At 47.7% G+C, this 23028-nt stretch overlaps 1 long non-coding RNA gene across 1 annotated transcript; it reads right to left on the reverse strand.

Annotated features, from left to right (window-relative positions):
- Positions 1-424: 424 nt before the first annotated feature.
- Positions 425-1521, reverse strand: LOC103646828 (uncharacterized). The gene is made up of 3 exons (XR_002268860.2): positions 1377-1521; positions 874-1251; positions 425-784 (listed from the first exon to the last, which is right to left on the reverse strand). It is a non-coding gene; the product is annotated as an uncharacterized lncRNA (long non-coding RNA).
- Between the last annotated feature and the right edge of the window lie 21507 nt (positions 1522-23028).

The raw sequence follows: 23028 nt of genomic DNA on the forward strand, positions 1-23028 counted from the left end.
ATGCATAAACAGTATCAGATTTATGCATAACTGAACAAATATAGGCAGCACATTAACACTGGATAAACAAAGATAGGCGCATTCAGTAAATAAGTACATAAAACAACGTAAACCTGTTCATTTATATACGTAAACATTATCGGAATTTTTGCATAGTCAATACAAGGAATTATTGAAAATATTGAACAGAACTGATCAAAGATAAGCAGCTCAATGAAGCTGGATAAACAGGCGCATAAAGTAAATAAGTATACAAAAAAAACATAAACATGTTCAGTAATATGCATAAACAGTATCAGGTTTTTGCATAATCAATCCAGAGAATAACTGAAAAGACTGAATAAATGAACTTAGAAAGAAAGCATATAAATGAAGAACATCACTAAATAAGATATAAAAACCATAAGACAAATGATAAAGTGCAGAACTATCATATATAAATATAACCATCTAAAACATATCTGGTACGATATATATAAGAGTTTGCTAAGAGCTGCATATGGACATAAGTATTATCTAAATCCTAACATAAGCCAACAGACCAATATTTACATGAACACCATTCAGTGACACTACCCTAAACTAAGCTAGAACTGAGATAACTTGAAGCCACCAAAAGCCATCAGACCATGATGTTCATACTAATATTAAGATAGTAAACTATACTAGGCTACTACTGAGAGAACTTAAATCTATCCAGATGGGAGACCACGAAGCTGTTTCTATTTAGTCGATGGAATATTAGGTAATGCAGTACAAGAGAGCGAATGTCCTCTGAATTATCCTGCAAACAAATATAAGGAAAGGTGAGTTAGACATAACTGTACATACATTATGTCATAACAACAAAAAAACTATATATGTATTATGTACCGGATCAATGACTGCATTCATAGCTCCAACCATGTAGTCGTAGTTCTGCATATATCTCATGACAAAGAATCCACAATCATTAGACCCCAATTTCATTGTTGGGCAGTTATTCATGAGTTCAATAGGGTACTTCAAAAAAGCAGGGAGAGCTGATCTTGGTCGAGCATTTTGAATAGCTAGATTGAGCCTACTCATCATTAACCTGGCCCATGAAACCTTCCTATCACCCAAATCCATAGGTATACAATGGTAATTTTTCCAGATAGTCCCACCCATCTCTGGTCCATAAGGGTTGGAATCTAACACATGTATGCGTCCAATCTGAAGATTAACAACATACAATGTCCAATGTCCAGATCGTAGCATGGGTACCATTATCTACATGCACACAAAATGGAAATAACAAATGTTGAATACACTAAGGTTGATATGGATGATTGGATTAAAATTTAAATGCAGCAAAATGAGGTGAGAGTGTGGAGGGTGAAGGAACAGAAATTAACTGATTTGTAGTCATCCAGTTGCTTGAAAGAAGGCAGTGTCTTCAATAGGTAACTCTCCAAAACTGAAGGGTCAAATGGACGAGGAGACTTACTATGTTGCTCCTGCTCCTCAAAGTTCAATATAGCCTAATAGGATAGAGAAGTATTATGTAATTTCCATTAAAGATATGCATTTAAAAAAGAGGTATAAATGTAGAAGTCATACCCTAACATTAACATCTAGAATGAGCTGGTGAGCATTGAGTGGAGGAATATGTTTAGACTAGTCATCACGGACACACTCAATGAAACATTGCATAAACACGTTGTCGAGACATGCGCCATCAGCAAAAGATTGTTGTATGTCACAACAATTGGCGCGATGTTCACCAAAGTCAATTATATTTCTACATAAGAAAAGATTGAGCATACAACAAATAGAAACAAATGTTATTTGTATAAATGAGATATAAAATTACATAATATATATGAAACTTGACCATTGAATTGAAGGTACTATATGGGAATAATGAGATACAAAATTACATAATATGCAACTTGACCACCCTCTCTGAGCCATAATAATGGGAATTCTAGTATTTCAATTTTCTGTTTTTCTCTTTTATGTAAACTTGCTGTTTTTGACTTTTGAATGTCTGGCACAGCCTGCTGTTGGAGCTGACAGAAGGAAAGTGGATGCTCAAGGCAATGTTCTATAGAAGCTACAACTCAAAGTTCAGTCATGTGTATAGCTATTTTCCTTTCGCTTCTATTCAATGCTAAATATTTGGGTGCAAAGATTGAATAAAACTTAATAGTATTAATACCATTGCCACGATGTTGTTCAATCAGAATTAAAAAGAATTAAAAAATATGCCAAGTCAAAGAAATTGAAAATTATGTACCTGTCCAATTCAATGAACCTAGAACACAAGTATGCCCGAAGAGCGCGAGCACATTCTAATTCAGATAAGAAGAGACCTGGTGCAGAAACACTCCCAATAGGAGTCTTGTCAAATACTGGTCCAGAATCATTTTCAACTGTGCCACCTACCACTGTCTGACCTTGCTACACAAAAAATATGAAGTATACGTTAATCATAATATGTAAACATGAAATGCAAGATATCAAGACAGAAAAGATATATAAGTAAAGCTTAAATACTAACAGTATTTGGTGTAACAGATTCATCGGCCCGAAGAACCTCATCAATCAATTCTCCAAATGTAGCAGCTAGATTGGACTGCTTTGTACCAATAGTATTCAAACATTGTTTGGTAGAGGCAAATATTTTGCCAACCTCTAAGTCATAATCAATCAATGTAGCTTGGAACTTCTGGCGTTGATGTACAGGAAGCATCTGAATCTTATTTGCCATCAAGTCTTGCATAAGAGGGAGTTGGATGATTATATTGGGAAGTCGATCATGTTGATTTGGGTCTTCATCAAAAGTTTCTGGCCTCATAGGAAACTAAAGTAAAAAAAGATAATAATGATATGATAAGTATGGTAAAGCAACAGACAAACAAAGATCATAGTGGGTATATGACCTAACCTCAATCTGGCTAGTAGTTGGCGATTTTGAGACATAACATGTCTCACTGCTGCTACGAAACTGATGAAACAGGATCAAAATTAATAATTATGTATATGGATTGACGCATGGCATGAATTGATATCGTTATATGACTACTAAAATCAAGATGTGTATTCCAACTAAGAAAGAAAAGAAGACCACAAACTATATTTCAAACAATCCAGCCATGCATACTGCAAGTTTCAGCTTCCATATACAAGGATAGCAATCCTGACACCTCTTATTTATCAGGACATTCTAAATGTAATATAGATTTGATAGGGAGCCATATTATAGTAAACGCAAGCAAACATTTCTACATGAATATATACTTTTAGTGGCTGTTTGCTTGGGATCCCTAGGAAACCTGCCAGGCATATTATAGTGAACGCAAGAAAACATTTCGACATGAATATATACTTTCAGTGGCTGTTTGCTTGGGATCCCTAGGAAACCTGCCAGGCACAGGCAGTGCTCCCAGGCGCACAATTTCATCTGCCTGGGGTCATAATCAATGCCTGGCAGATCCCAATCAAACAGACAAATAGTCCCTCACCACACCCATTTGCAGTACTGTTCATGGCTCGAGTTTGATCAGAATATTTACTTTACAAAGAAAATGCAAGAATGCGCAATAACAGCTAGTAAGATGAGTCAAGCAAATCCATGCAGTAGTACTAGTCTACTAGAGGGTAATTATATAATATCTAAGACAAAGTTAATCATAAATGGTGCTCCCAAAAATTATTACTTTGGATCAACTTGGTAACCCAACCATAGAGTTTTTTTTTCAGAAAGGGCTACTTAATCTTTTATAACTTGTACTATGTCAGGTTTGAGTGTAAAGACATAATGCACATTTTGGGTTCAAAGGTACAAGCTAACTAATAGGCTACGAAACTGATGAAACAGAATCAAAATTAATAATTATGTAACTAGTTGTAAATAACATTGTTATAAAGAACAGGAAAAATATGATAGAAGAAATGAAGACTCACAGGGCAAACACCAAATGGTTCACCACCCTGGCGAGGCTTCCGCTTATCGGCCATTAACAACACCCTTATAATATTCTTATTAAAATACTTTATGCGTGGAGTGCCATTTTTGTTGTTTGGAGCAGCAGCATGATGCAAATGATCCAAATAATACAGCTACATAATATAAATATTTCATGAGAGTCATATACAAATGAACGTAAACACATAATATGTCTATGTATTTTCAAATTGCAAATGAATAATCTAATAAAAGATTTGACAACTTAATTTTGAAACTTACAAGAACAATGATGGAACAGCCATATATCGTTGCCAACACATTGTTAATGCTCCTGTTGTGCCATCTCTAGGCAGCCTCACATAAGTCACTAAAAATTAGATGGCACCAATCAATTTGAGGGAATCGCTCCATTTCTTCTGTAAGTACAACCTCATTGAAAGAAATAGACCAGCTAGCTGTTGGGAATAGCAGTCGGTTGAAGAGAATGAGAAAAAAACATATGATAGAAAGATCATCATCCTGGCCTAGCCTCAATCTGTCTTGGAGCTTTGAAATAACAAACTCATCCTTGCTAATATTCAATAAGGCCCGAAGTGTTGCCGCAGCGTTCGCTTCATTAATATTAAGGGACTTTCCACCACCCAAATTTGGAAGACCCAATATCTGATGGACAGTCTGCTTGGTGATTTTGAGTTCTTTGTCTGGACCAATACGAAGAGTCATGTCCCTAGGGTCTAGCTTCTGCATGAGCCAACAGAGAAGTGTTCGACATCCAATTGCATCAATTGTCATGTCAAGAATACTAGAAAATCCTTTTCTGACTATAGCTTGATGTTGCCTTTCATTCAATATCTGAATGGACGCAAGAACATCTCCTGGGTTGCATTTGATGTTGAGCTTCTGAAATGAAAAGGTAGATAGATGGATAAATATGTGAATACTTAAATATCACAATTTATGCTTTCTTATTTATACAAAGTTCCTTGTACTATGACTGTTTTGTATTAATGAGCTAAGGTAATGTAGAAAGGTATAACTTTCAGCACATAAGATATGTATTGAGATTAGATGCATGATTAAAATATTGGAAACGATTAATTTCTGCAATGTTGTAAACTCACCTGCGTCTTATTTGGGGCATCCATTGAGATATTGCACTTCTTTTTGGGTGGCTCAAAGTCATCATCATCATCCACATTAGGCATAGCAATGTTTTTAGCAGCAGCTGCAACACCCGTCTTTCTATGCTGCGGAGGATCACCATCAGACGGCGTATTTGTAGGGTCTACCATGTCAGTCGAGCGTGGAATGTCAACACTGAAACATTCTTGACTTGACTCAATGATTAAACGCTTCGGATTGGTTGGGGGTCGATCAACCTTCCGCATTATTGAAACAGCAGCCTGCAAAAGAACAATGTAAAACATATGCGCTTCATTGAGTTAGAACAACATATACACCAATGATTATACGAACTAATTGAAAAAATGTCATTAATTGTGTTTTATGACCCTAACGAAATAAATATCAACACAGTCAAACATCAAAAAAATTATATCATTGCCTTATAAAAATTGCCATATACATATATGCAAACCAACAGACTGATAATAGAAACAATATTTACTCAAGAAAATGTATATTTATGCAATATTAGTAGTTAATAAGCATCAACATAAATATGTATATATTACTGAATAAACATGCAAACAGATGTTCAAATATTATTACTTTTTTCCTTTATTTTCCCCTTCTTCTAAACTGAGTGTATTGCCCTTGGTCCCCATCACATCTGTTCGTTCGTTTCTTGACAGGAAATAAAATAGTTTTTGCATTCCTGAAAAGTGTAAATCTGTGATAGTTTTTAAACCATGTAGTACATTTGTGCATAAAAGAATGTTGCAGATGTTGGATTGATCCATCAAGTAGTATATTTGTTTCTAATTCTCAATACTGAAAATATATCAGTTTATGGAGGTGAAATATTGAAATTAAAACGTGACTAACTATTGTGAATTCAATGTATTGGAGGAATCTGCTCTTGATGCTGGCATATACTATCCACACGGTGAAGTGAAGAAACGAACGTACAGATGGGAATTGACAATTAAGCTACACACTATTACGGTAGAGACATTAGAAAATTTGGCGGCGCCGAATGCTATCAAGAAACGAACGAACAGATGTGATGGGGATTCGGGGCAATACAGTAAGTTTAGGAGAAGGGAAAAATAAAGGAAAATGAAATAATAAAAAGAGGTGAGAATACTATTTTAAAGAGTAATAGCACTTGTAAATACTACTATAGAGAAGGTCACATTAAAAATACTATAAGGGAGAAACCTGTTAAAACAAGTGTTATAATAGAAAAAACTCGGTATTTTTTATAAATGATTCTGTCAGCAAGACCTATGTGAGCAAAAAACAGGTGTTCGCAAAAAATCGCATCGTCGTAAGCACATATGGCCAAGTCACCCCGAGCTAATCATTTGCTTTCAGCTAGTTTGGATTGGTTTGATTTGTGGCTGTTAGCTATGTGCTAAGATCGGTTTATGATTGTTGAGTGATTAGTTTGGTTTGCTAGAACCGCCTCTATGTTGAAAAAATGCAGAACAGAGGATAAAAAAGGAATTGTATCTTGTTGTTCAGAGCCACTAAAGAGGGCAAACACGCCATTCTCATCCCTGCCTTTTCTTTCTCTGTGGATAGATTGCAGGTTTCTCTCTTTCTCTGTGGTTTATGGTCGATTTAGTTCCATTTTGGAAGTTGAAAATATATGTTCATATAGCTGCAGCACAAAAGATAAATGTAGGCAGTGCCTATTAGTTTACTAATGTTATGAAGTAGTGGTTTATGATTGTTGAGTGATTAATTTGGACATGATTGATGACCATATTTATGTGAAAAATATGATCCAGTAAGTATATAAAAAGTGAAATGCATTACAGTTTATTTGAATAATATATAGTAGCACGAAGTCAGTCATGAGTAGCACACTTGTTTCCACATCAAAATATCAACCCCTACTTAATAAAGGTATGTATAATTCACATCATTGCATATATCTTCATCCACACAATTTGAGCATACAATGAGTCTAAAACAACAGGTCCGTGAACCTTTATCAAAGCTAAAGGCTCTATGATAAATAACTGAACCACAATCGCACAAGAACAGTAAGATCAATGAAGACCGTTGGTGGGCATGTAAAATACCTATGGGACGCGGTGGCGGAGGATTGACAGCAGCGGCCGACTCGACGACACTGTCAACGGCGGCGCCGATTAGGGTTGAGTTCGCGCGGAGACAAATGAAGGCGATTCACACTGCCGGAGGGGGGGAAGGAGATTAGGAAGTTGCATTGTAAAGCATAAAATTAAAAAATGAACTCGAGCACCTTGGAATTCGGACGACATAGCGACCGTGGACGTGAGCCAATGTGACGCGGGGCGTGCAAGATTGACAACGGCAGCGGCTCGACGATGCTGTCAACGGCGGCGGCGATTAATGTTGAGGGCGTGCGGCGGTGGAGGACGGCGAAACGCGCTGGCGGCGGCGGATGAACAAGAATCACCCAGGCGACCGCTGAAGAAACGCGGCGAGTCGGCCAGGATGGTTGACCGCGCGGGGGTTAGGGTATAGAAATGTTTGACCGCGTGGGAAGTGGGGTAGTGGGCCCATTCCTTTATTTCTGGAACGTGGGTCGGCTGAAGTAGTTATGCTAAATCACTATTATGTATAAACGGAAGAATGGAATAGCGTAAACATGTAGGGCTCGCGGTTGTTACTCTGTTTACGCTAAAATGGGTTTCCGTTTACGCTAAATCTGTTCGCTTGCGTAAAAAGTGATCGGACGTGGGCTGGGGCTCTCTACTGTTATATAGAGCCTAGGGCTCTTAATAGATAAACTATATATATATATATATATATATATATATATATATATATATATATATATATATATATAAAGGAGAAGGGTGCTTGTCAAAAGACACAACTGTTCACCAAAACAACCGCTGCCCATTAGAATTAGATCACATGATTTAATTATTTTCTAACACTAACTACTACTACACTCGAGTCTCGTGATGATGCATGCATGTATACCAGATTCCTGTCGTCATCTCTGCATGGACAGGACAGATAACCCTTAGATGATGATAGTAATAAATAACTCCCGCCCGGCGAGCGTAGGTGAGCGCCAGTATATTATAAGGACAATATTATTATTTGTGCTAGCTTCTCACCAACAAGCTGATAATTTAACCGAGATATATAAAACCCAAAGCTTATATTTGAGAGCTAAAAAAACACAGGTTTTAATATTACACATATATCGTGGATGAAATCAAGCCTAAAAAAAGCAAAGGTCCGAGAGGACCAACCAAAAATATTACTCCCTCCTCCGTTCGTTTTTATTCATCCGATTCTATTATATTTGTGGCATGTTAGTTAGCACGAATTAAGCTAAATCAACTACGGAGTACTACGCGGCGACAGCGACAAATAAATAGAAACGGAGGCAGTGATTTGGTAGCTTTTGAGCTGACAACGACGAGGCACGGTGGCAGCGAGCGAGCGAGCATGCCATGACGACGCGTAGCTACGCGCGAGGGACCAGAGAATAATTAGTTTTGCCGCCCCCGTGTTCTCGCTAACAGCTCTCTTGTCTGCTTCTGCAAATTAGCAGTGCTATGTAGGCCTCAAACTTGGTTACTCTTACGTTCAGCTTCATTTCAGAACTACCAAATGATGACCATATATAATAATTTCAGCCCTCCAAACTTTTTTAAGGCCAAATCTTATCCTTGAACTGCACTACCGAAATTCGGACCTTTGCCGAGTGCTTGGCGATTTGTCGAGTGCTTTTTGTCGGACACTCGGCAAAAAAACCTTTGCCAAGTCCCGCACTCGACAAAGTCTTACTCTCGGTAAAGATTGTGTTTGCCGAGAGCAGGACTCTCGTCACAGGAATACACTCGACAAAGATTTCTTTGCCGAGTGTTTGGCGCTCGGCAAAGGACGGCTCTCGGCAAAGGGTCGTCAACCGCCGTTTAAAGTTGACGCCCGTTACCTTTATATATGATATCATAGAGTTTCAATATAGTTCTCTTAGATTTCTACACATAGTGTCTCACAACTTCCTCGAAACTTTCTCAAATTTTTATCACCGCCTCTATATATGATATCATGACATGTGGACAAGTTGCATAATTTTCTGACTTTGTTTGCGTTTTATACATTTTTAAACAACTGTATGGCAAGTTTACGACCATGTTTAGTGAGCATGGTGCTCAAAGTTTCCGGTCCGCTCCTGAAATCGGTCGTAACTTGTGCTAAATAGCATGAATATCATTTTTGCATGCACGATTTTCCAAGTTTCGAGTGACTTGCAGTTCAAATGTGAATTTTTCGAAGAAATTCAAATAAACAAACTAAATCCAATAGTTATTGTCAACCCTTTTTTAATTGTCCTAAAATGGTACATGTAGGTCTACATATTGTAGAAATATACCACAAAAAATTTGGTTGGAAAAATAAAACAAATAAAAATCTACTTTGCTGAGTGCCGGCCTTTGAGCACTCGGCAAAGCTATGTTTGCCGAGTGTCATACGATGGACACTCGGCAACGCTTTCTTTGTCGAGTGCCCAACGGCTGACACTCGACAAAGATGCCTTTGCCGAGTGCCCGTGATATAGCACTCGACAAAGTATATTTTTAAATTAAAAAAACTTTTGCCGAGTGCCAGTTCACGGGCACTCGGCAAAGACTGTTTAAATAGGTAGAAATAACTTCTTCACTCACTTCTCCACGCCCCCGCCGCCGTCGTTGCTCCCGCCGCGCCCGGCATTCGCCTCCACGCCCCGCCCGGCCATCGCGGGCCGCGCCCCGCCGCACCCCGCCCACGTGCCACCGCGCCCCGCCGTTCCATCGCGCCACCACCGCGCCCCCTCGCCCCGCCCACGCACCACGGTGCCCTGCCGTTCCACCGCGCCACCGTCGCGCCCCCGCGTCCCGCCCCCGTGCTCCACCGCCGCCACCATGCCCGCGCCCCGCCGACCCCGGCCACAACCACCGGCTCCGGCCGCCATCACCGTCACCCCCGACCTCGGTACGTAAGTTTTATTCTATGATTGAATTATTTACCCCTAAGTATAGTATAAGTTATGTTCTCTAAATTTGCTATAGTGGTAAGAATTCTTTGGATTGGAACGATTACCATTACTATGAATAAAATCATATAATGTGATGGTGAATATGTTTAGTAAAATATAGTGGTAATGATGATTGGATGTCGATTAAATGTGATTTGCGACCATCGTGTCATTTGTATATCTGTGTGTCGGCCATCGTGCTGATACTTGTATTTGCATGTTTTAAAAAACTCCCCGTGCAGGGGAGGTGCTACCGAAATTTTCTATTGATAGACTTCTGTTAGAGGATGGAGGACCGTGAGTGAATGTACATGGGTCGTCTAGGAAGGAACGATGTCACCCCTGAATGGATTAGAAAGACCGATGGTTTCGTGGAACGGGCATATGGTGAAGCTGCTAAAGGAGCGAGTCTAGTCTCATGCCCGTGCAGCAAATGTGGCAACCGGAAAAGAAAATCAAAGAAGGCCATGGTAGAACATATTTGGAAGAATGGATTTACGCCGGGCTATACTCGGTGAATCTTTCATGGTGAAGCGCATCGTACGAGAGAGGAGGTGCTGAGACAATGTGTCGAGGATTATGATGCCGATGCGGTGGTAGCGAATATGTTGAACGACTATCACGAGGCACAGTACGCCGGAGGATGTACGAATGACGAGCCAGAGCCGACTGCAAAGGCGTTCTACGACATGTTTGACATGGCACAGAAGCCCCTTCACGACCAGACAAAGGTTTCTCAACTAGATGCCATTGGGCGTGTAATGACATTCAAGTCGTAGTACATCATGAATCGAGACGCATTCGATGGCTTGTTGACGGTTATTGGGAGCCTTCTTCCGGAGGATCACGTTCTGCCAAAGAGCATGTTCGAGGCACATAAACTCCTTCGTGCACTCAAGATGATGTATGAGCAGATACATTCTTGTTTGAAGGGCTGCGTGCTATTTAGGAAAGAATACACAGAGGCAAAGTACTGTCCGAAGTGTAAATCGTCTAGGTTCATGAAGGTAGACTCTAGTGATGGACAGAAGAGGCAGCTCGACATCCCCTTGACAATCCTACGACACCTTCCGTTCATACCAAGGATCCAGCGTCTATACATGATCGAGGAATCTGCGAAACAGATGACATGGCACAAAAATGGAAAACGATACAATCCGGACAAGATGGTGCACGCATCCGATGGTGAAGCATGGAAACACTTTGATGCCATTCACCGTGAGAAAGCCGAAGAGGCTCGTAATGTACGTGTTGTGCTGGCCACAGATGGGTTCAATCCCTATGGAATGAGCTCTGCCCCGTACACATGTTGGCCCGTGTTTGTTATCTCAATCAATCTCCCCCCGGTGTGTGCTTTCAAAGGCAGAATATATTCGTGTCGTTGATAATTCTCGGACACCTAGGGAATAAAATGGACATGTACATGGAGCCTTTGATCGATGAATTGGTACGTGCTTGGGAGGAAGGGTATGGACGTATGACCGAGCCACGAAGACAAACTTCAGAATGCATGTTTGGTACCAGTACTCCATGCATGACTTACCGGTGTATGGGCTATTCTGCGCCTCGTGTGTTCATGGTAAGTTCCCATGCCCAGTTTGCAAGGAAGCTCTTAGGTTCATTTGGTTGAAAAAGGGTGGCAAATATTTGTCCTTCGATAAACATCGACATATTCTCCTTCCTGACCATCCATTCCTCCTAGACATCAAGAACTTTACGAAAGGTGTCGTAGTGACAGACCGCCCACCTGCAACGATGACTGGTGCCGAAATTCATCAACAGATAGATGGGCTCGTGGCCAATACAGAAGGTGGTTTTGTGGGATATGGTGAGCATCATATGTGGACACATAAGTCGGGCTTGACTCGGCTCCCCTATTATGACGACATGCTCCTTCCACACAACATTGACGTGATGCACACTAAAAAGAATGTTGCCGAGGCACTTTGGGCAACAATTATGGACATTCATGATAAGTCAAAGGATAACGTAAAGGCAAGTGTGGATCTGGCAGCGTTATGTGATAGACCAAACCAAGAGATGAAGCCACCAAGTGGTAGAAAGACATGGAGAAGGCCTAAGGCTGATTTCGTCCTAAGCAGGGCCCAAAGGAAGGAAGTACTTTAGTGGATCAAGATGTTGATGTTCCCTGATGGGTATGCAGCTAACCTGAGTAGGGGGGCAAACTTATCTACTCTGCGAGTCTTAGGGATGAAGAGTCATGACTTTCACATATGGATTGAACAGATTCTTCTTGTGATGGTTCGAGGCTATGTCCCTAAGCATGTCTGGCTAGCGCTTTTAGAGTTGAGCTATTTCTTCTGTCAGTGTTGGAACTTGCTCTCTTGGTCAAGTTGGTCCAACGGGGGGAATGAAAACAACATAAACAGGGTTTCAACTCGAGATGGCAATAGCTCTGTTAATCCAGCCTCTCAAGGGCACTGTACGGGGGTATTTATAGGTGCCTGAGTGCCCAACGTCTCAGTGTAAGGACGCATGTGCCCCCAGCCACCTGGACTATCCCCGGAATATTCCCATAAAGGAGGGTTACAGACTGCCATTACAGAAAAGCTATTACAAATCGGGCCTGTAACACGCTTCTCCGTGCGGGGCCTGTTACAATGGGCTGAATCCCACGTGGGCCTCGAGGCCGAGTGAGGATGTGGGATGGGGCGACGTCGTCGTAGGCCTTCGTCTTGTAGCGCAGAAGGCGAAGGGTGGACCTTGCTGGTTCTTCTGCTTCCGTTGGCGCAGCGAGAAAGATGAGGGCTGGACCGAAGGGTAGCGTCTTCGCCATCGCCCCAACATTTGCCCTCCGAGGGACCAGTTCGACTAAGTCATCTGGTGCCGAAGACGTCGCTAGATGGTGGAGACGCTGCCCTCGCTCGAAATGGTTCCGCGGGGGTTTTTGATGTGACAGTTGACGGACGCGGTACTGTTGACTGCGGGTTTCCCGAAGTGTCGCGTCCCGTGTATAAAAAGGAGGGCGGGGCGGCGTGGTTTAGGTGCACTTTCTGCGCGCCGCAAAACCCTAGCCTCCTTTTGGAACCGCTCGTCCGCTCGCTTGCGCTCCTTGCTCCTGCTCATCGGAGATCTGGCCCGCGTCAAGCAGACCGCCCGCCGCCGCCGATGGTACATAGCCATGCCGTCCTCTTCCTCGTCTGCTGCGAGTACTCCGCCGACCGCCGCATCGTCGGATGACACTTTGAGCGACTTGGCGGTGGAAACGCTACATCCTGGTGATACAGTGGAGTTTGGCGTGTCGCGGATCTCCTCGGCCCGCGTTCAGGATATGCAGCAACTTGGGTATTTTGGCAGCGGAGTGGGGCGTGTTCCGGGGGCGGAGGAGGTCCCCGAGCCGGAGGGTGAGCTGGTCGTGATTGAAGCTTTTTTCACTGCTGGCCTTCGTCTGCCTTCACATCGATTCGTGGCGGAGCTCCTGCGGAGATTCGAGGTCCAGGTCCACCAGCTGACGCCGAATGCTGTGGTGGCCCTGGCGAAGTATGTCTAGGCGACGACTTCGTATGGTGGCCAGCCCTCTGTGGAGGTCTTCGCAAAGCATTACTGTCTGCATTGGCAAAAGAGGAAAATTGGACATGAGATTGCACAGTTTGGATCGTGCACATTTACCCCGAGGACCGGGAAGACTTCGATGGAAGTGGTGGAGTTGGTTCCCTGCGCCCGCAATAAGTGGGGCAATTGGTGTGATTTCTGGTTTTACGTTTTCGAAGGCGCAATCGAAGACCACCTAGGGCTCCCCGTGGTCGTTATGTGTTCGCATTATTACGTAGCATACCCACAGTTTGAGGTGGCAGAGGGTGATGAAGACGAAGGGGCCCTTCGGCGCGCTGCCCGCATGAGTAGCGGGCGTGACTTGGTTGAGGAGTTTGTCGGGTACGGGGTATGGCCCTTGGCGCATGGCTGGGCGCTGGGCGTAGTATGCCCTCGCGAGATGCCCTCCCGGGGCGGGCAGCGGGTGCGAAGTCCTGCCTTCGCGTTGGATTTGCGTGGCCGGGATCCTGCCGCGTTCGTGCGTGAAGCGGAGGACGGTGCGACGAGGATCGTGGGGCGCTACATGCCGAAGACAGAGGGTCTACGGAGCTGGGATATCCGTGGGTCCAACGACAGATTGAATCGGGTCTTTGAATTGAACCGCCTGCCATATGGTGGTTATCCCGGGGAAGACGCCACCGACCGCCACGGGAAGAAACCGATGGGCGTGACCGAGGAAGGGCCTTCGCAGGAGGCTGCCCCGGCCACTAAGAAAAGAAAATTAGGTACTATAGTGGGGGGATGGGGGTGTCTGATAGTTTTGCTGTGGATTTGATGAGGACGTGTGCAGTCCCGGGGGAAGGATGTCTTCGCCCGAGCTCCGGGAGTCTTCGGCACGAATGCTGGAGGTTACCGGGGGTCGATGGCCTAAGAATGTTCCGATCCCCCGCGCGACTGGCGAAGACTTCTATATGTCCCGCATGGCACGCGACTTGAAGGTGTTTCCTTACAGACGGAATATTGCTGTTGTTGTGTCCGCAGTGATGAACAAGGTTCGTCAAGACGCTGCGCAGAAGCGTCGGGCCGTCGTCAGGATGGGAGATCCTGCGCGCGAGGCGAAGAGGGCGCGGGGGAGCGCGAGGGCTGCTGCCTCCGGCAGTAGCAAGCCGGTGGCGCCTGCGAAGGCGGCAGCTTCCGGGCCCAGCAAGGCGTCGGCAGGCGCGAAGGCTGCCGCCTCTGGAGGAGGCAGGCCTCCCTGGGCGAAACCACGAAAGGGCAGGAGCTGCCTTCGCCGGGGGGACGTGTTGCTGACTTTGGCATGAATATCAGTGTCGAGCATTATCTTGGTGGTAAGTTTTTTTTTTACCGAAGATATGTTGCAGGGTCGGGTGAGGGACAGTTGGTTGTTGTCCCGCCTTCGGTGGCAACGACTTCGCCATCGGCGGTGGTAAGGGCGAAGGGAGCCACACAGGACCCGTGGGCCGCCTTCTGCGTGAGCGGTGAGATTTTGACGGCCGCTGCCGCTAAGGACGTGGCGGGCACCATGTCCCAGCGGCTGAGGGAGACGTCGTAGCGGATGACACAGCAGCTGAAGCAAGTAAGTTTTGTTGGACTTCGACATTTGTTGTTTCGTTGAAGGTTTAGGGCTCATGTGTTTTTGTCAGGCGGTCGACTTCGCCGACCGTGTTGCGTCGGGCGTCCTGACTGCAGACGTTGCTACCGAAGTTGAGAGTCTTCGGGCGCAGCATGCGGATGCTGTTCGGGAGAAGTCGGCTGCGGAAAGCAAGAACCGCAGGTTGGCGGAGAAGGTGGTTGCCTTGGAGGCCGAGAAGACGGACCTCCGGCGCCGACTGGCGGAGGAGAGGAGGGAGGCTAACCAGGCCATCGCTGAAGCGCAGGCTGCGCGAGCGGAGGCGAAGGTGGCGCGGGCAGAGAACAGTCTCGCCAGCCAACGCGCCGAGGAGTGGGAGGCAAGATTCAACGCCCTGCGCGGCCGCGTGGACAAGGGCGAGGCCTCAGCGCACTCTGAAGTCGGGCGGACGCACGCGCAATTCATGGATGCGTACCGCGATCTGGGTGCGCGGACCGCAGACTTCGAAGTGCCCGACCAAGAAGCGGGCCTTCGCTTCCTCGAATGGTTGTAGGAGGAGCTGCTAGTGCTGCCGACTATTGTGTAGGGCTTCATGTCCTTCGCCTCCCTCGTCACCTGCGAGGGGACCCTGAACGCATTGTCCCTCGAGGGGTGCCGACACTACGAGGTCTTCGACCAATCAGACAAGAACTTTGAACGTGAAGTTTTCAAGGCCGAAGACCCTGTGGTGAAGCAGGCAGCGAGGGCACTCTTCGACTAGATGTGGGGTCCGCAGGGTTGGGAGGCGGTTAAGGAGCGGTCTAACCGGGCGATAGAGAAGGTAAGTGTTATCTGCTGTTTTGTGTGGTTGTGTTGGGGTATGTGTGGTTTTGCTGAATGGGTGTGCTGTTGATGCAGATGGCACGTGCCGAGGATGTCGAGGACCTTGGAGATCTGGTCGGCGCGCTGCCCGAAGCTGAGGTCGACCCGGTGCCGCCTTCGAGTGCCGGTGAAGGCCCCTCGGCTGCATCCGTGCCTACCGTGGCCGGTGAAGGCCCTTTGCCAGCCCCTGCGCCGACGATCGAGGATCCCCCGAAGGTGGTGGCTGAGCCTGTGACCGAAGACCCCACGGTCGCGGCCGGGCATTCGCAGGTGGCTGAGTAGGAGTTTGGGGTGTTTGTAAATTTTGTCTGTGTTACTGAACCTTGGTTGCTGCGCAGGTTCAGGATTTTGGGCCTACGCACGCAATCAGTACTGTCAATGATAATTTTGTGGCGGCTTCGACCGTGGTTGCTGAAGACGATTCTGATGATTCTGTGTCTAAGTGTTTTGCGTCTGATGATTCTGGGAGTTCGATTGTGTGGACAGAGGAGTCTTCCGACGAGGATTTGGATTACTTTGCGGCATTGGATGTGGCTGCGGTGGAGGCTTCGCCGCGTGCAATGGGTGATGAGGACCTTCCGGGTGCGAGTGTTGGGTGTAGGCGGCGAAGGGCGGTGGCGAAACGGAGGGTGAGTGGGCGTCATCGTGGTGAGGTGGAAGGTGGTCGCCTTCGTGTGGACGGGGCTGGCAAGCGGGAATTGTTGTCCCCGCTGGCTGGGGTGAGTGTGGGTGAGGGGGAGCTGCGAAGTCTGTTTGCGGGTGAAGAATTGAGGATAATGTTGTTCAACTATAGGGAGATGGGTATCATCCCGAAGGTTGAGCCAATGTAATGTGTGATGCCCTCGCTGTATGTATGTAACCATACTCTTGTGTGATGAAGCTGCGCGCTTTTGTTGATCAGGTCGCTCCCGTAGGCTTTGATTTTTTCGTACTAGTATTCCGGCTGCACCCGTAGGCGACTTTTGCGCGGAGGGTCTTTTGGAAAAGACTTCGATTTTTCGCACTTATTGTGCTAGTCCGTCTGCACCCTTAGGCGACTATTGCACGGAGAGTCTTTTGGAAAAAGACTTCGTTTTTTCGCACTTATTGTGCTAGTCCGGCTGCACCCTTAGGCGACTTTTGCATGGAGAGTCTTTTGGAAAAAGACTTTGATTTTTCGCACTTATTGTGCTAGTCCGGCTGCACCCTTAAGCGACATTTGCACGGAGAGTCTTGTGGAGAAAGACTTCAATTTTTTCGCACTTGTTGTGCTAATCCGGCTGCACCCTTAGGCGACTTTTGCGCGGAGTGTCGCACGCGAGGGAGGCTTCGCTGCTCCTTGCGGTGACTTTGATGTGGTCGAATGACGAAGACCGTCGATGCGGTCTTTTTCGACATTGCTTTAATTTTTTGCGGAGGATTTTCGCGTGTATATTACATGGCTCCGCCTCATTAAAAACCTCACCCTCGGGAGGAAAAGAGTGCGGGCCGGAATAAAACTGTTTGGTGAATTACAAGGGCGTGTTAGCCCTGAGGATTTAAACAAAAAATTTACGCAGATTGTCAATATTTCAGGAATGTTCCAGATCTTCGCCAGATTGTGTTGTTAGTCTGTACGCGCTGGGAGACGACTTCGTCTTGACGATAAATGGTCCTTCCCACTTTGGCTCCAGCTTACCTCGTGCCTCTGTCCGGGTTGAGCGGACAAGTACGAGGTCTCCTTCGTTAAATTCTCTTAGGACGACTGCGTGGTCGCGCCAGGCCTTCGTTTGGACTTGGTATTTGTTGAGGGCCTGGAGGGCGAAGACACGGTCTCCGTCAATGAGATCTTTGGAGGTCAGCTCGTCGACGTCGGGTACTGCTGAAGCGCTTGTCTGCGGGGACCCATGTTTCATTTCCTGCGGGGTCATGGCCTCTGATCCGTATAGCAGGCGAAAGGGAGTGAATCTGGTCGCCCGGCACTCGGTCGTGTTTAGTGCCCAGACTGCTTCAGGTAGCAGGTCGGCCCATTTACCCTTCTTGTTGTCGAGGAGCATTTTCTTGATTGCCGTGAAAATTTTGCCATTGGCGCGCTCTACGACGCCGTTGGACTGTGGGTGGTACACTGAGGCGAAGGCAAGCTTGGTGCCGATGGAGAAGCAGAAGTCCCTGAAGTCTTGGCTGTCGAATTGTTTGCCATTGTCAACTGTAAGCTCGGACGGGACTCCGAATCGGCAGACAATGTTTTGCCAGAAGAATTTCTGGGCGGTCTTCGCTGTTATCGTGGATACTGCTCTTGCCTCGATCCACTTGGTGAAATACTCGACGGCGACGAAGGTGAACTTGAGGTTCCCTTGAGCCGTGGGAAGCGGCCTGACAATGTCCAGGCCCCAGCGCTGAAGAGGCCATGTGTGGGCGATGAGTTTTGTGAACTACGAAGGGTTTCCCGAGCGTGGAGAGAATTTCTGGCAGGCTTCGCAGGACCTCATCACCCGATTCGCTGCGCAAATCATAGCGGGCCAGTAGAAGCCTTGTCGGATCACCTTGGCGGCTAGGGCCCTAGGCCCTGCGTGAGAGCCGCAAGTTCTGCTGTGGACTTCGCGCAGGATCTGGATGCCTTCGGTCTCGTTGACGCATTTAAGCATGGGTTGACTGACCCCCTTTTTGTAAAGTTGTCCCTCAATGAGTGCGAAGTCCCTGCTTCGGTGTTTGAGGCGCTTGGCCTCGTTGATATCGCTCGGATGGTAGTATCCCTGCAGAAACAGAGTTATTGGTGCCCACCAGTCTTCGGTCATGATGAGGTTGACTATGCGGTGGCCCTTGGTGTCGTTGGTAATTTGGAGGCCCTCTGGGCTGCGGACGGCTGGTGTGCCGATGACATGGTAGAACACATCGGAGGGCAGGGCCTCGCCTCTAGCGGCTGCCTTGGCCAATGCGTCGGCCTCCTCATTCTTGGTTCGGTCCACGTGCTGCAAGGTGAAGCCCTTGAATTGTCTCTCGAGTCTGCGGACAGCCGTGAGATATTGCATAAGTGCGGGGTCCTTTGCTACGTAATCTTTCTCTACTTGGCCGGCAACCACCTTGGAGTCTATTCTGATTATGCAGGTGGTGACACCAAGTGCCCGTAACTTGTGAAGGCCGAGGATGACAGCTTCGTACTCTGCTACGTTGTTGGTGCACCTGTCGGACTCCAAAGCAAAGCTGAGTCGTGCTGCATATCGGTGCTTGACCCCTGTGGGTGAAGTAATGACCGCAGCTGCGCCTACCCCTGCATGGCACCATGCGTCGTCGCAGTGGATGGTCCACACCTTCTCTGCAGTCGTGTCCGGCTGCGTTATTGGCCCTGTCCAATCGACGATAAAGTCTGCTAGGACTTGTGACTTGATGGCTGTCCTGGGCTCGAATGTGATATGGTATCCGGAGAGCTCGGCTGCCCATTTGGCGATCCGGACAGATGCCTCCGGATTTCGGAATAATTCGCCGAGTCCCATGTCCGAGGTGACCCGTACCTTGAACGCTTCAAAATAATGGCGCAGTTTGCGCGAAGCCATAACGACTACGTATGCGATTTTTTCCAGTTCTGTCATGTTGCATTTGGATGTTGTGAGCACTTCGGAGACGTAATAAACTGGACATTGTCTGGTCGTGCCCTCTCTGTCCTGTTCTTGAACCAGCGCTGCGCTGACCGCGTGCGGTGAAGCTGCGACATAGAGCAACAGGGGTAGCGAAGGGTTGGGGCTTGTAAGAATCGCCAGCTCTGACAGGTGCTGCTTTAGTGAAGCGAAGGTCGCCGCTTGCTCTGGTCCCCATGCGAAGTCTTTTGCGCCGCGAAGCGTTTTGAGGAAAGGTAGGCTTCACTCTGCGGACTTGGAAATGAACCTGTTGAGGGCGCCAATCTGCATGTCAGTCGTTGGACATCTCTGGCTGACTGCGGGGGCGTCATGTTGATGATGGCCTGGATTTTGGTCGGGTTGGCTTTGATCCCTCGGTGTGACACCAGGTAGCCCAATATCTTCCCCTGGCGTACGCCGAAGACGCATTTTTCGGGGTTTAGGCAAAGTCGTGCATCCCGCATGTTCGCGAACGTTTCTGCGAGGTCAGCCAGATGGTCTTCTTTGCTTTTGCTGGCAACGACTATGTCGTCCACATACGTAAATATGTTTCTGCCGATTTGGCTCTCGAGCACCGTTTTGGTGAGGCGAGAGAATGTGGACCCAGCGTTCTTAAGTCCCTCCGGCATTCTGATGAAGCAATACGTGCCGAAGGGTGTTATGAAACTGGTGCTGGCCTTGTCTTCCTCCTTCATATATATTTGGTGGTAGCCGGAGAAGCAATCAAGGAGTGACATGACTTCGCACCCTGCCGCACTATCGACGATCTTGTCGATCTGAGGTAGTGGGAAATTATCCTTGGGGTAGGCCTTGTTGAGGCTGGTGAAATCAATGCACATCCACCACTTGACGCTCTTCTTTTGCACCATGACTACGTTGGCGAGCCACCTAGGGTAGGCAACTGGCTCGATGAAGTTGGCCTCAAGCAGGCGGTGTACCTCGGCTTTGGCGGCTTCTGTCTTCTCATCAGACATCTTGCGCAGCCGCTGCTTCTTTGGCCTCACCGAAGGGTCGATTCCCAAGTTGTGCTCGATGACAGAGCGGCTGACTCCGACCAGGTCGAGGGCGGACCAGGAGAAGACGTCCTTATTTTTGTACAGACAGGAGAGGAGTCTCTCCTCGTCATGCGAAGTAAGGTCTTCGCTTATGATGACTGTTTGCTTGGGCGTTGCCTGGTCGAGGGGGACGGTTTTGGTCCCATTGTTGCTCTGCAGCTGTGCCTTTTCATGTTCTTTGGCGGTTGTGCTGGTAGCCTCGGGGACCTCGCGCTGCGCCGTGGGGAAGTGTATGTTCCTTTGCCCTGGAACGAAGTCTCTTTCTATGTTGCGCGTGGCCTGCTGGTTGCCGTAGACTGTGATCGCGCCTTGAGGACCCGGGATCTTCATGCACATGTAGAGTCCATGAATGGCTGCCTCAAACTTGTTAATGGAGCCCCGACCCATTATGGTGTTGTACGGGTACACCATGTCGACGATGTCGAATGTGACTTGCTCACTTCGTGCATTGGGTGCTACACCGAAGGAGAGGGGGAGCTCTATTTTGCCGATAGGAAAGGTGCCCTTGCCGCCGAAGCCATACAGGGGGTTGTCCGAAGGTTTAAGAAAACTGTGGCTGATGCCCATGCGGTCGAAGGCGTGGAGGAAAATGATATCCGCCTGGCTGCCGTTGTCAACTAAGACTTTGTGCAGGTCCCAGCCTGCCACGCTGCAGTTGATAACCATGGCGTCGATGTGGGGCTGCGCAGGTCGACGTCTCTGGAGTCGAAGGTCAATGGCACATGGGACCACTTTGTCTGCACGACTGAACCGGTGACGGCGACGTGGTTGATGCTGCGGTAGTGGTCTCTCTTCTGTCGCTTTGTGTCGAAGTTGACGTTGGACCCCCTAGTGATCATGTGAATGACTCCGCGGTATGGCTGATCAGCGAAGTCTTCTTGTTTTGATGCTTGGGGGTGGTTGAGGTGGTGGATGTTTGGCTGTTGCGGGTGTGGCGGTGGGAGTGGGGGAGGTATGATTTGTACCTCCTAGTGGTGTTGGTATGCGTGGTTGGGCGGATGCGGAACAGGGCCGTGGTTATATGGTTGTGGGGTTGTTGATATGTGTGCGCGACAACTCTTGGGTTGTTGGCTGGTTGCGCCCGAGACATCCTGTCTATGGTGGCCTATGTTTCCGGGCAGTCCCTTGTTGGGTTCGCGCAATCTTCGCCATGGAACAAGCAGTAAAATCGGCGCGGCTACTGCGCCCGTCCCCGGCCCCGACCACGAGTTCCGTTGTCGCGGCCCTGGGGGGATAATCTTGGCGGCGAGGGGCCTCACCAGCGGGGTGCTGGTTGGCGATGTTGTGTACCTGCTGCTGACTGCGGCCGTCCCAACCCGAGTTTGACTGCGACGGTCTCGTCCGTGTTTGGCTGGACTGCGGAGGGTCTTTGGGTTTCCTCTTGGATTCGACCTTGCGCTGGTGGAGCACTTCGGATCTGGCATATTTTTCGAACAGCTGATACAGCTCCTGGAGGTTCTTGGGTGGATCTCTGATGCAATGGTTGTAAAGGACGCCGGCGCGAAGGCCACTGATGGCGTAGTGAATGGCGATTTGGTCATCAACCGAAGGTAGTTGTGACTTGAGAGTTAGAAACTTGCGGTAGTACTCCCGCAGAGTCTCTCTTTCCAGCTGCTTGCAGAGTGACAGTTCAGCCAAGGCGTCGGTGTCTGGACGGTACCCTTGGAAGTTGAGCAGAAATTTGTCCCGGAGACTTCCCCAGGAGTCGATGGACAACGGGGGCAACCTGGTGTACCAGGTGAGGGCCGGGCCTTCGAGGGCGATGATGAATGATTTGGCCATTGTGGCGTCGTCCCCTCCGGATGATGCAACGACGACTTGATAGCTCATGATATATTGTGCTGGGTCGGTGCTACCGTTGTACTTGGGGTAGGTCCCTACCCTGAAGTTGGCGGGCCATGGTGATACTTGCAGGTGCGGCGCCAGGGGATCCCGCTCATCGAGGTAGTTGACACTTTGGAATGTCGTGGTGTGCGAGATGGCAGGTCCGCTCTGAGGAATAAACAGGTCTTCAAATGGCGCGCGCTGTTGGAGGGGTGGGCCGTGCTGCAGATCAAGTTGGCCTTCGCGCTGCATGAGCCCGATCTCTTGCTCAAGTTCCTGAGCCCTCTGCTCCTCGTCGCGTATCATCTGGCGCACCTTGGCCTGCGCAGAGACGTGTTGGCGCTTGGCCTCGAGGATCTCTTTCTGCTTCTGAAGGTTGCGGTTTTTGATGCGTAAGGCCCGCAGCTGTAGTTGTTCCTCTGCTGAAACGCCGATGACTTCGCCATCCTCAGTGGCGTCCGCACCCTCCGGTGGAGCGAAGCCTGGGGGAGGTTGCAGTTGTCCTCCGGAGCTGTAGGTGCGGAGACTGCCTTTGGGTGTAGGTT

This window comes from Zea mays, chromosome 4, assembly GCF_902167145.1.
Source record: "Zea mays cultivar B73 chromosome 4, Zm-B73-REFERENCE-NAM-5.0, whole genome shotgun sequence".
Taxonomy (NCBI): domain Eukaryota; kingdom Viridiplantae; phylum Streptophyta; class Magnoliopsida; order Poales; family Poaceae; genus Zea; species Zea mays.